The 13,038-nt window shown below is 37.1% G+C and overlaps 1 protein-coding gene across 3 annotated transcripts in view; it reads right to left on the reverse strand.

Annotated features, from left to right (window-relative positions):
• Nucleotides 1-13,038, reverse strand: part of scaf8 (SR-related CTD-associated factor 8) — a 40,491-nt gene that overhangs the window by 18,237 nt on the left and 9,216 nt on the right. The window lies entirely within an intron of this gene.

The raw sequence follows: 13,038 nt of genomic DNA on the forward strand, positions 1-13,038 counted from the left end.
TAAAAACTACAAATTTAACCACCTGCTGATTTCCTCGACGTCAGAGTAAAGACTGAGAAGAATTTGAAGGTAAGTTAAATTAAAACAAACCAATCAGTGAAGCAACAAGACTGGACTAGGCATATTTTCTTTCAAGTGTTTTAAATATTTATATAGAAAATTTATAAAGAAAATTGTATTTAACATTGATTAATCGGCACTTATTCAGTCCCATTATTACTCATAAAAAAACAACAACAACAAATGATCAAAGGGATAGCTTAAAACCACGATCGACCGTGCATATGATGAAGCAAATGGTCAAATAATGACCTCTGACAGAAGTGATCAAAGCTGCCGCATTTTACAAAAACTGAGGGGCAGATTTAATATGACCGTTGTGCTTAATCAAGAGTGAGAAAAAAATTACACGATGAAGACAAAACCAAACATTTTGTTTCACATTGTGATAGATTAAAAGTGACTTATTTTAATATTAGGTCCTTTACTTAAAAAGACTTTAGTGGCAAAACTGATTAGAGAAAAGAAATCTACGGGAAAAGACTTGAAAAAAGCAACGTGTTCCTCTTCTGGTGTGTCTTCAGTGATTTCAACACCAACAGCAAACTGCAATAATAATTAATTATATTACTAATCCATAGGAAAAATGTAATTTATTTTAATAAAACATACCGTTTTTTTTCTAATATTAAAACAGAATTATTGTTTGCATGTAAATATATGATTTAAAAGCCCATCATAGATCTGTTTGTGTATCCTCCAAATAATTTGTCCAATTTTTAACAGAAACTCCTTATATTAGCTTTCTTTGTGGATCAGCAACTCACATTTTATCACAACAGTTTTATAACAACGTTGGACTTTGACATTCAACACTTCACAGAATGGAGCAGCAAAATAACAAGTGGCCACTTACTTGCAATTATTTCAAGTAATTTACAGGGTTTTGTCACATTTAAGTGAATAAAATTTAGGAGCTTGTCTCCACTCTCTATTCCGTTTGGTCTCCTCTGCTTCATTTCTTTCCCCTTCATAACACCAGGGCTAAAGGAGGAAAATGTTTTTAAGCACGGAGAACTATCCAGGAAGAAATTCTCCTACTTGTGAGGCTAACATGGTTGTATTCTTACCTCAGATCATTATTGTCCCTTTTAATCTACTCCTCTAGAGGTCATCATAGCTGTATCTGAGGCTATCGCTGCTCTTTTGTCTCCATAATCCTCTCTTTCACTCTTCTAGAGCTTCTCTGCTGTATCTCTGTTCATAACAATAACATTGTTGAAATAAAATTCTTAAAAAGTTAAACTGCCCACATGACCTTTGCCTTTGCTGAGCTGGCATTAGAGATTATCTCAACTATTTACATTGCTGTCGTTTGTTGGCATTTTCTCCTACTCTCTGGGTTGCATTATTAATCTTTTTGGTGCCTCCGTCCTGTCTAGTCTCCATCCTCTCTTCTTTCCCTGACCCTATCTCTTCCCAGAATGACAGTTAAAATAAGATATCTGATTATTTATAATAAAACAACTCACATAAACGGTCTTTACTGACTGGGCCTCAACAATTATCCCAGCTATACACTTTGCTGCTGCATGAGCAACACCCTCTGAGTAGCGTCGCAAAGTTGATGATTTGTATTATTGCCTAGTAAAAGGCACTGGCCCACACATTTTACAAGTGGATCCGCTCATTTCAACCTTAATATGTTCAAGCCACCAATATATTTTGGGCCAGTTAGCCTGGCATTATAAGAGCTATTTCTTGTGGGAATCAATTATATACTTCCCAATACCTGCACTCTCGCAGTGAATTTCAGGTTCTGGACATAATTAAATTTAAGACCTTGCAGGAATCTAAAACTTGCTGTTAGTGTTTAAACAACTAGAGACCATCATTCTTCATAATGCTTTTCTCCTATCATTATATGCGGCACCTAAATGTTTCATCAACATGCAAAACAGATAAACCAGGAACCTCATTCTGAACTACGTGAAAATCTGCAGACCAATTTGAAGCAAAGTAAATATGTTTGATATTTCAATGAATTTCATAAAACCCTAATATATTTAAGACTTTAACATGAATCTGAAACATGGAAAAAGACATTATTTTGTTTAACTGGCCCCAGCCACAGCCTATAAGCACACAAGCCCAGAGTTCAGACAGTACTGATGCAGTACAATGAATCTGGAGGACCTCAAACCTGCAATGCCCTCTGAGAGAATCTGGCTTAGTTTTTGTGTATTGTTATTGGCTGTTAGTACAATAAAAAGCCATTTTATAATGTGCTTAACAATCTAAATGAATGACTTGCTTCAGACCTGAGAAATAGCTGAAACGAACACTCTGCCTTGGGCGGGCTTTAAGGGAAATGCTCATTTGCTGCCTGTGGAAGTAAGCTGCTGGAAATGATGAGCAAACTGGACTCTTGAATTTCATTTAGCATTTTTAAAAACTAGAACAATTTGCTGCCAGTTGGAAAGTGGTCGACGGAACGGACTAAAGTTGCTACAGGGACTGAGCTCACAATCTTTTGCTTAAGAACTTTAATTTTAGCCTCCTAGGCCAAACGAGTGAAAGCTGTTATTGGCTGGATCAAAGGTCCAGAAAACAAATTGCTGACTGCGGTTCTTCTAGCTGAAGTGGGTTAAATGTAAGAAATCTTAAGACAATGGATGATGATTTAAATATAATGCCTTTATAAATTCCAAATAGTGACCTAAAAGCTTAATAACCTGTGTTACATGATATATTTTGTCTGCTGCACGGCATGGTAAGCTTCATTATGGTTACGATGACACGTTTCAGCAACATATAATGTGAATTCCATTTTCACAAGACATCTCCATTAACACAGTTTTAGGCAAGACAAGTTTATTTATATAGCACTTTTCAGCAGCACAACAATTCAAAGATTTCAGTGTCTTTAGAATTCAGAAGTAAAATTTTATTGAGTCTTAAAAAAATTATGAAGATTTATTTATTAAACCCACTAGTGGCAGCTAATATAGAAACGTGAAAATACAGAAGAAAATCTAGGACTCTTTGATTTGTGTTTTTAGTCGTTTGATGAATATCCTCCATTTAAAATCTGATCATGCAGGGCGCTGTGGTGGCACAAGGGTAGAGCATGCGACCCATGTCCGGAGGCCTCAGTCCTTGACGTAGCCATCCCAGGTTTGAGTCCTGGCCTATGAACCCTTGCCGCATGTCTTCCCCCTCTTTCTCAGCCACATTTCCTGTCAGCCTACTCTCAAATAAAGGGCACTGGTGCCACAAAAAAAACAATCTACTTTCCTCCTGAAACCAACCAGTTTCAGGGGGAATCATTTTGCGGCTCAACATTATGTATGCGCCTTGTAGTTTGGTCGCAGCAGAAACCCCCACAACCACCGTTTTACCCCAACCAAAACTACAACGCATGAAACGATTGAATGAAGCTAGAGTAAAAAACAACGCAATAGAACAGGCAATAGATAAACGCATTTAAGATCTATGAAAATGTAATGTAATTGAAGATATCGGTAAAGCTGGACTTTAAAACTCTTTAAGGCATTAAATTCAGAGAATGAAATTCAAGACTTTGGTACTTTTTAAGACCCTGCAGGAACCTTAAAATCAATGCCACTTAGTTACAAAAGTGTTTTATGTGACATAACTTGCAATAAAAGACGTTAGTTTGGCATCTTATGCAATAGGACTCGACCAAATATTGGAATTAAACGACAAACCCAAATGAAAGCAACGCCTCAATTGTTAAAGCCAAATGTAGGATTTTTTGTGTGCAAAAAAAAAACAACAACCTTCAGGCTCTATGAGAATAATAAATTACTGAAAAGCTTTAAATGAGAATCTTTATGCAGTATAGCAAGATTGGTTTTGAGTAAGGGTGGGGCCGTTCGTATCTGGTATCGCTATCACATGATACCAACGTATTTTATGGATTGGAAAATTCTGATCCAACCTACGGACATTGCTGATCCTTTAGCTGCGTCTGTGCTTTAAAGTTTTCTGCTGAAAAGTCTCCACATTCTCTACCCAATAATACCAAGTACAGCCCTTCTCTCTCTGCCGACTGCTCTGCTACCTGGCTCTTAACTGTGGAAGGGATTTCCTTACTCCACCTCTAATGAGACCCACTTCCATTCTGCAAATCCATCCATTGAAGCTAGCCACCGTAGCTAACCAACTCTTAGTCACAACATGCTGTGCGGAAATGTTTTACACTAGAAATAAAATAAATAATGTTAAAAAGTGTTGCAACCTATGAACTTAAATGAATAAACCTAACATCTGAAACCGTTCCCCATTGCAGAGCAAGGCAATTTTTTTAGTTGCATACTGCGAGCCGGTCTGTGGACTATGTATGTGGGAGCCTTTAAGTAGCAGACAGCAGGAATCACATCAGGAGTCATTCCAAACACAAGGTAAACTTCCACCAGACAAGATGGCAGCTATATAGATTACTGTGAATGTCTGTAGTTATTGCACTTTTTTTTATTAACATATTGGATATTTGAAAACCTTGATTTGCTGCTGAGTCAGTATACTTAATTTGTGCTGATCGCATGAAGCAAAATGGGGTAGTATTGCAGGAAAACAAAAAAAGAATAATACGGGTTATTTAAAATTCACTTTACATCAGGTTTATATAGCTCAAATTGCCACAATTAAGAGTGTAAAAATACAAGACATAGAGTTAATAAAAAGGGTAAAATCAGAAGTGATTAAAATAAAGTAAGGTTAAAAATCTGAACAGGAAGAAAGTTTACCCTTTATGGTTATTGATCGAGGGTTTATTAAAATCAGTCAATTTGAAACCCTTACAGTTGCACATTTGTTTTCAGGGTTGTTTTTTCCCCCTGTGAACATGATTTACAGTTTATTCTGACCTTATACTTATCTCAAATTGTCTTTTGGGATATACATACTTACATATCATATTTGCCTGTATGGAGGAGTTTATTACAGTCAAAATTATAATAATAAGAATGACGATAACATTAAAGCAATCAGAGCTCTGGTATCAGAATAGTATTAGTATCGGCAGATATCCAAACTCGGGTATCGGGATCGGATCAGAAGTGAAAGGATGTGGATAATGCAGCCCTAGTTTTAAGTGCTACTAAGGCTGAACAATTGATCGCATTTGCAATATAATCACAATTTTAAAATATGCAATTTCCAAATTGCAGAGGTTTGCAATTTTTGGTTATGTAGCAATTAATGGATAGGGACCTTTAGCTGTCTATAATATGTTTAGTGGGTTTGCCTCCACACGGAATGGCAGCAGTGAGATAATCTAATTTTATTACTTGTTTTAGAGTATATAATAATACTTTTTTACCAGAAACTTTCAGGAATATCACCATAGCATTAAGTACTGGTCAAACTGTTTAATACGTAGACTAATTTGTTGGTTGCATTTTGAACTATTTGTTCAACAAGAATTGATGTCCAACTCAGCAAGCTATTTCTCTTGAATAATAATATTCTGATTAATAAAAACTGTTAGATTTCTTGTTTCAAATAGTCCTTGTTTACAAACATCTTTGTCTACAGGGCATTTTTGTTGCTTGTGGCTAATGCAGAGAAAAGTCAAAATTAAATCGCAATCATGGTTGAAATAAATTGCAATATTGATTTTTGGCAAAATCGTTCAGCTCTAAGTGCTACTATCATAAAACTCATAAAAATTGTATAATACATTTTCAGTCACAAAATATTCCAAAATAATTTCTGTGGTTTCCTATAAGGGCGGCTGTGATTTTTGTTTCTCATCAGATTTTTGACAACTGGTATAAGCACAAAAACGATAGGAACCGTGTCATGAAAAGAAGCATTTAATATGCATCCATAGAGGAGGTGGTTGGGCACTGAGCTACAAATAACTCTCAGGTTTGTAAATTCATTATTCCATTTTTGCTCCCTTGCTAAATGATTAATAAACAGTGATTAAGCTAAGTTTAATTTAATTAGCCACCTGGGTGTTATTGCTGACTGACTCATAGAATAAAGAAATCACTTAAACAGAACTTGTGGTAGGCTAAAAGATGCAAAAAAGCAACATATAATGGCAAATCTACAGACATTTAAGAACAGATGAGAACCGTATTAGCCATAACTTTCACTTCTTAGAAGACTTGGAGAATAATTTCTACGAAGAAGACGAAGTCAGCTATCTAGAAAATGAGTACAAACAAAAACCAAGATGGTTTGATCATCCCTAAATAAACCCAATATAAAAGGAGAGTAAAAAAAGGATAGTCAGCTATTAACAGGCCATAACATTTTCCATCTATCTAAATACTGAATAATTTCTGTGCATGGCCCTGCCTGCTGTGCCATTCTCGTCCACTCATGCTGTTATGTTACTCTGCAGCACAGCAAATCGCCACCACTGTTCCCTTATTGCCGACAGAACCACAACAGCCTGCTCTTCCTGTAGAAAGATCAAACTTAATATTGCATGATTATTTTCTTCATCATCGCTCCCAACCACAAACAGTCTCATTTTGTGTCAATGCTCAGACTGTTTGCAGAGGTGCACCTGTAAACCACCCATGGTGGTTTTCTCTCCTTTCAATTGTCTCCATTTTCTGTCAGTATTGCTATTATGGAAACAGACACACAACAGTGAGATCAGAACCGGGATAAACCTTCCCTTAATTGGCTCTGATCAGTTACCAGCAGGTAAAAAAGTGAAAATGTGTTATTTTCATTACCCAATAAATGAATCAAATCTAAGTAATCCATTTCCAGTCTACAACCACAACAAGAACCAACTGTGACATTTTCTGACTTGATCAAAGAACCTGCAGCGAGCCAAAATCGGATTTGACGGGGCAGACTTCAAAGAAAACAAGAAATCAGCGCCGGCCTGAAAAAGCTGAGAGGTGCATCTTCAGCCTCGAATAATCAACTTTAGTCAAAACAGTGGATTCATACTTCTTTTTACACCTAATGAATTAAATAATAGGTAAATATACATTATTGACTGAAAAACATCAAGCGGCTGGTTTAATATCAAAAGAATGAACCGCCGTATTTTGACCTATGTTAAAAACAGTCTCATATTCAACAGATATTATTTGTCATGATATAAAAAGCTAACAAATATTAAGCATCTTTTTTAGTGTCAAAGTAAAAAAAAATATTTTTAAATGGTGACATGTCAAGTCAGAAAAAATGAAAAATACTAAAAAATAAACGGTTTCTCTGGTGGTAGATGGATATATGTCTGCTCTACAGAGGCAGCAGCTTTCCCTTGTAGCGCCAGCTGTTACTACAGGTAACTGAGTACAGCTGGTGAATTTTCTCAGGTGTGCAATAAGAATATAATGATGTTAATTGAGCTCCCATCTGGTGGAGAAAGAAAATATTCTGTAACTCCCATTGAGTTGGATTGCAGTTCCACAAAAATACATGTGATCATCATTCTAGAGCACTTTAGTTTCCAGTGACAGACGATAAGGAACTTGTAATCTGGACTAATTAAGGAGAAAATCTACTGTTTCAGTATTTCAGACTTATTTAGTTCACATTATCCTTATCAAAACTGCTACATTACACACAAACTGTGAAACATTTAATGACTGTTGCTGTCTATTACAAACAGGACTCTAACTACACTATATTATGACAGCACAAAGGTTCACACAAAGTTGACATTTCGTGCATTTTTTGTTTGTTTTGAGTTTACAGAGGTTTGAAAATATCTCCTACAGCAAGAACACATTTGCTGGAAATAGCATCTTCCCAGGTTAAAGAGAAATAATTCGCATTTCGCTCTGTAACTGTTCTAGTTTGAGTCACGTTTGAATGAATGAAGGACCGTGCCACCATAAAAAATGGGAGTCAACGTGTTTCTGCACTTGCTTTTTGCTTTACTGATCATAGCAAGTACTCATCAACAGTTCTGCAATTTGATTACATGATAATATCACACCAGAGCTTAACCTAATGCTTTATCTCCGGACTGAAGAACACTAAATGTTGCTATTATTGCCTGTGATTTTCCATTACATGCAAATTCCAGAGTTTAATGAAAGCATTTACCTACAGGGCCTTGAACCTACATTATAATAAACTCAAATCAGTTACATGTTGCCACATTATGCAACAGTTCTCTCTTGCCAACTATTACATTTCTTAACACAGAAAAACAAACCAACACACCTTGATTCCTACAGATGGTATGAAGATAAAATAATCGTGTTTTGCAAACCTGCTACTGCTGTGTGTTTTCGCAAACAAGGGTCAGTTCAGGACTTGTGCAAGGGTTGGCTTTAGCTTGTGAAAAAAAAGAGGTATTTTATTTTATCTCCATTGTATTTTAACCACACCATGACTACCAAATGACTGTGCAGGAGCTTAATCAACTGAGTAAAGTAGAACATTCAGTCAGGAAGTGAAGTACAAGAGCCAACAGATGGTGTCAGTAGCGTGTATTTGTTCTGTGTTGCGTTACTTTTAGCTGTGCTAATTTATAAGTAACCCATCCCTAATGGGACCGATCATGTACTCCATCTCTTATCTTAAATCTTTTTATATATTAAACACTGAAGAAGTAGAAAAATGTAATGAATTTTGTTAGAATGGTGCAACTGGAAACAAAGGAGGTGGTCTGGTCTGTTAAACCAGTTTGTCCTTTACGGCACATTGATAAAGCCTGTGTTTGTGCTTCTATCAATACGAAAGGTATCCAAGGTATAAGAATATTTGTCAGCTATTGCCTGATTAGTGAAAAACAACATAAAGACGTTTGTGGACAAGACAACAAAGCAACATCAATTCAAAACAGAGGCAACTGCCAATGAAGGTGATACATCTGTTAATTTTCTGGGCAGATGGCGACATATTTCTACCCCTTTGAAATTCAGTAAAGAAACGCTGAATGAACGCTGCAGTAGTTTATGTTCTTACAGGCGACGATACAAGGGCATATCTTCATACCTATAGCAGACTTTCTCTTTGAGAAGATCAAAATAAGTTGAAGCACTGACCAGAGAATGAAATTAAAGGCAAGTCAGAATGAGGCCAAGACCAAAGCAGATTCTTGAGTCCTGACATATTCAAACAACTGCAAATGTGCCTGAAAATGTAAAATGAATATAAAGGTATGAAGGTATTTTAACATCACACAGCCATCTATTGATATTGATCCTTCATTTGGTCAGGTAAGGCTTAACATTTCCTCTTCAAGTGGACCCTTTCTTTCCTCTCTTTAAAAATGGCTTTTGCAATGCTTTGGTTCTTTATAAACAGACCTAACTGAATGAAACTAAATGCTGTATTTCAACACTAGTCTCACACTGCATTTCAGTTATATTGACCAGAAAAGGGTGGATTGTCCCCTCTGGGTTGTGGGTTGGTTGCTGCCTCAATCAGAGGAGTTTCAGTATCTTGTTTCGTGTTCACGAGTGATGGTAGAATGGAACGAGAGATAGGCCGATGGATTGGGCCTTAATCTGCAGTAATGTGGCCGCTGCTTTGGTCTATTGTGGTTAAGAAAGAGCACAGCCGATAAAAAAACAAAAACTCTTGATTTACCAGTCTGCTGCCCCCGCAACCGCATCTCGGATAAATGGAAGACAATTGATGGATGGATGAACCAAATAATTCATGTAAGCAATGGTCCAATTTATACGTTTTTAAAGGTTTGTGTGAATTGCTAAGCAATTCTTGAGACTGGAGATTTTTTTAACATCTGAAGTTGTGTTTATCAAAGCTGAAGTTATCAAAAGGAAGATCTGATGCAGGGGAGATACTGACATCTGCTCGCCTCACCACAAAACCTCATTTGTCAGACTCTAAATCTCCATTGACCAAAACAAAGAAAGGGAAAAAAAGCATGAAATCAGCACTGACAAGTTTAGATTTTAATTCTGCTCTTTGATAGCTAAGATCAGACCAGCAATATACAATGCTGGTAAAAAATTAAAGGTGAATTATGAAACATATTTTCCTTGGAAAAAGACTTGTGCTGGATATCGATACTTATACAGAGCAAAAAAAAAGGATGGCTCATCATTTTATGAAAATAAAAAATTATCAGCCCAAAGAGGGTTTGATCTGAAGTCACTAAAAGTCAAACTGAAAAATTGATGCGCCAGGGTCATTGCAACAACTCCAAATGGTCCTCTGTGGTTTCTAAGGGTGTAAATCACCCGCTTTACCACAATACGATGTTACATGGATTTGTTTGGACGGTGATACAATATTCGGCAATATCCCAAAATCTGTTAACATTTCCATCAATGCAATCGATATGATGCAATCTGCAGTCTAACATTATTATTTACATTGATATTAACTAACAAAGAAAAAAACAAATAGGATTTGACCATTTTAAAGACATTCTTCTAATTCTCAAATAATAATAATAAATAGATCACCTGTTCACCTTAGTCTTGTGCTTTGTGAATTTCAAAATAAAGGTTAGTCTTAAAAAAAATGATGATATGGATCGATATTTTAATTTTTCTTTGATGTAGCTGGGGATCGGTAATCACTTAATCGATATATCGATGTAGATCAATGTATTGTTAAACCCTTAGACTGGTTTCTATGGCCTCCACGTTCTAATATGCATGCCTGACAACGTCGGGGCGAGCTCCTTATGAGACGACGGATGGTGTCCTGGGGTATTTGCTCCTCCATCCTGACCAGGGCATCACTGAGCTCCCGGAGAACCTGAGGTGCAACATAGTGGCGTCTGATTGACCTAAACATGATGTCCCAGAGATGTTCTGTTGGATTTAGGTCAGAGGAGCGTGGAGGCCAGTTAATGGTATCAATTTCTTCATCCTCCAGGAACTGCCTGCATACTCTTGCCACATGAAGTTGGGCATCATAATTCACCAGGAGGAACTCAGGAGGACCCACTGCACCAGCAAAAGGTCTCATAATGGGTCTAAGTATTTCATCCCGATACCTAATAGCAGTCAGTGTGCCCTCATTTATACTGTAAAGGACTGTATGTCCATCCATGGATAGGCCTACTTAGAGCCGCACTGACCCACAACCAAACTGATCGTGCTGAACAATGTTGCTGGCAGCATAACATTCAACTTCTCCAGACCTTTTCACGACCATCAGACGAGCTCAGAGTGAACCTGCTCTCATCTGTGAAAAGAAAAGGGCACCAGGTCCAAACCTGTTAATTCTGTTGTTCTCTGGCAAATGCCAATCAAGCTCCACGGTGCCAGCCAGTGAGCACACGGCCTACTAGGGGATAACAGTACACGTTTTGCCTATTTTCATCTTCTCTTTGGTATTCCTCAAAAATCCCTCCAAAAGCTACAAGTGGCTGAGAATTCAGCTGCTTGCATTATTACGACAACCCCCTCGTTTCACCACCCCACCCCAGTCCTACAGCAGCTCCATTGGCTCCCCGTTAAGATTCAGAATTTAATTCAAAATCCTTCTGTACACATTCAAGGCCATCAACAATATCGCTCCCCTCTACACTGCAAAAAGGGAACTGAAAGTAAGTAAAAATTTCTTGAACTGAGTATTAGTCCCTGATTTGAGCAGGTAATGAAGATTATCTGCCAATGGAATTAGTATTTTTACCCCTAAAATAAGATAATTAGATATATTATTGCACTAAAAATACGATGATGGAGATGAGTTGTTCCCATTTTATGTGCAAGAAATCTCATTCCATTGGCAGATCATTTAAACATACCTGATCAAATCAAGGACAAATACACTCATTTCATGAAACTACTTACTTTTAGTTCCGTTTTTGCAGTGTACCTGTCTGATCTCCTTCACATCCCTACACCTTCCCTACACCTTAGATCCTTCTCTTCCGTTCACTTCACTGTTCTTCCTTTCTGCCTCAGCACCATGCGGAGCAAAGCTTTCTCCCGCTCTGCTCCCAAACTGTGGAATTGTAGCCCTGCAGACATCCGCAAAGCCAACACCGTTCATCTTATCAGGTCCAAACTCAAAAGCCATCTGTTCAAAAGCGAATGCTCTCTGTGATTGCCGGTTCATTGTAACTTTTGTTTGCCGTTTTATCTTGATTGTTATCATGCTGCTTGTTCTGTACAGTGTCCTTGAGTGTTCTAAAAGGCACTTTTAAATAAAATGTATTATTATTAAATTACAGTCATCAAAATATAAATGTGTGCAATATCACAAAGGGCTGCTTCTATACAGTATTTTTTCAGATATTATGTTTCAAGTCCCATTTATGCAGATATATTACTGCTTGATGGGTGGACTTTTACTGCTCTCTATATCCCCACTGATGTATATTTTTAGTGGACGAGACGCTAAAGCTCAAAGAGTGGAGGGGACAGTGTGATAAAGGAGCAAAAAGAAAAGTCTTAGGAAAGTAGGAGTTAATAGTAAATTAAATCACCATCTCATAATTCAGCAGCAGTATTGTAACTGAATGTTTTCCTGATATTGTGCAGCCCCAGCTAAAAGGATCCAAATCCCCAGCGTATGTTTTAATGAACATGACTTTCATATAATGTTTAGACAAAGCATACATATTTCTGTTAAGCGCTCGTGAAAAAAAAGGAAACAAAATGAGAGAGCAATAAATGAAAACAAGAGAAAATGGGAAATACAGGCTCATAGCCCAGGGCGCAACGGGTAAACCTAAACCGATTATATAAATGCAAAGTTCATCTATTTCAGCAATTCAATTCAATAAAAAAAAAACTCATACTATATAGACTCATTACACACAGAGCTATAAATGCCAGGCATTTATTTTTGTAAATTTTGATGACCATGGCTCACAGCTAGTAAAACCCAAAATTTAGTTTTTAAGAAAATATAAATATTAAATAAGATCCTTTTAAAAAATATATTTGTCACAGAAATGTCAGCCTACTGAAACGTATGTCCATGTGCTATAAAGCATGCATAATACTAGGCTGGGCCTTCTTTTGCATGAATTAAAACATAATAGCGGTGTTGCATGGAGGTGATCGCCCTGTGGCTCGGCGGGTTTTCTGAAAGCCCAGGTTGGTTTGATGGCATCCTTTAGCCCGTCTGCAGCGTTGGTTCTGC

This window comes from Fundulus heteroclitus, chromosome 19, assembly GCF_011125445.2.
Source record: "Fundulus heteroclitus isolate FHET01 chromosome 19, MU-UCD_Fhet_4.1, whole genome shotgun sequence".
NCBI lineage: Eukaryota > Metazoa > Chordata > Actinopteri > Cyprinodontiformes > Fundulidae > Fundulus > Fundulus heteroclitus.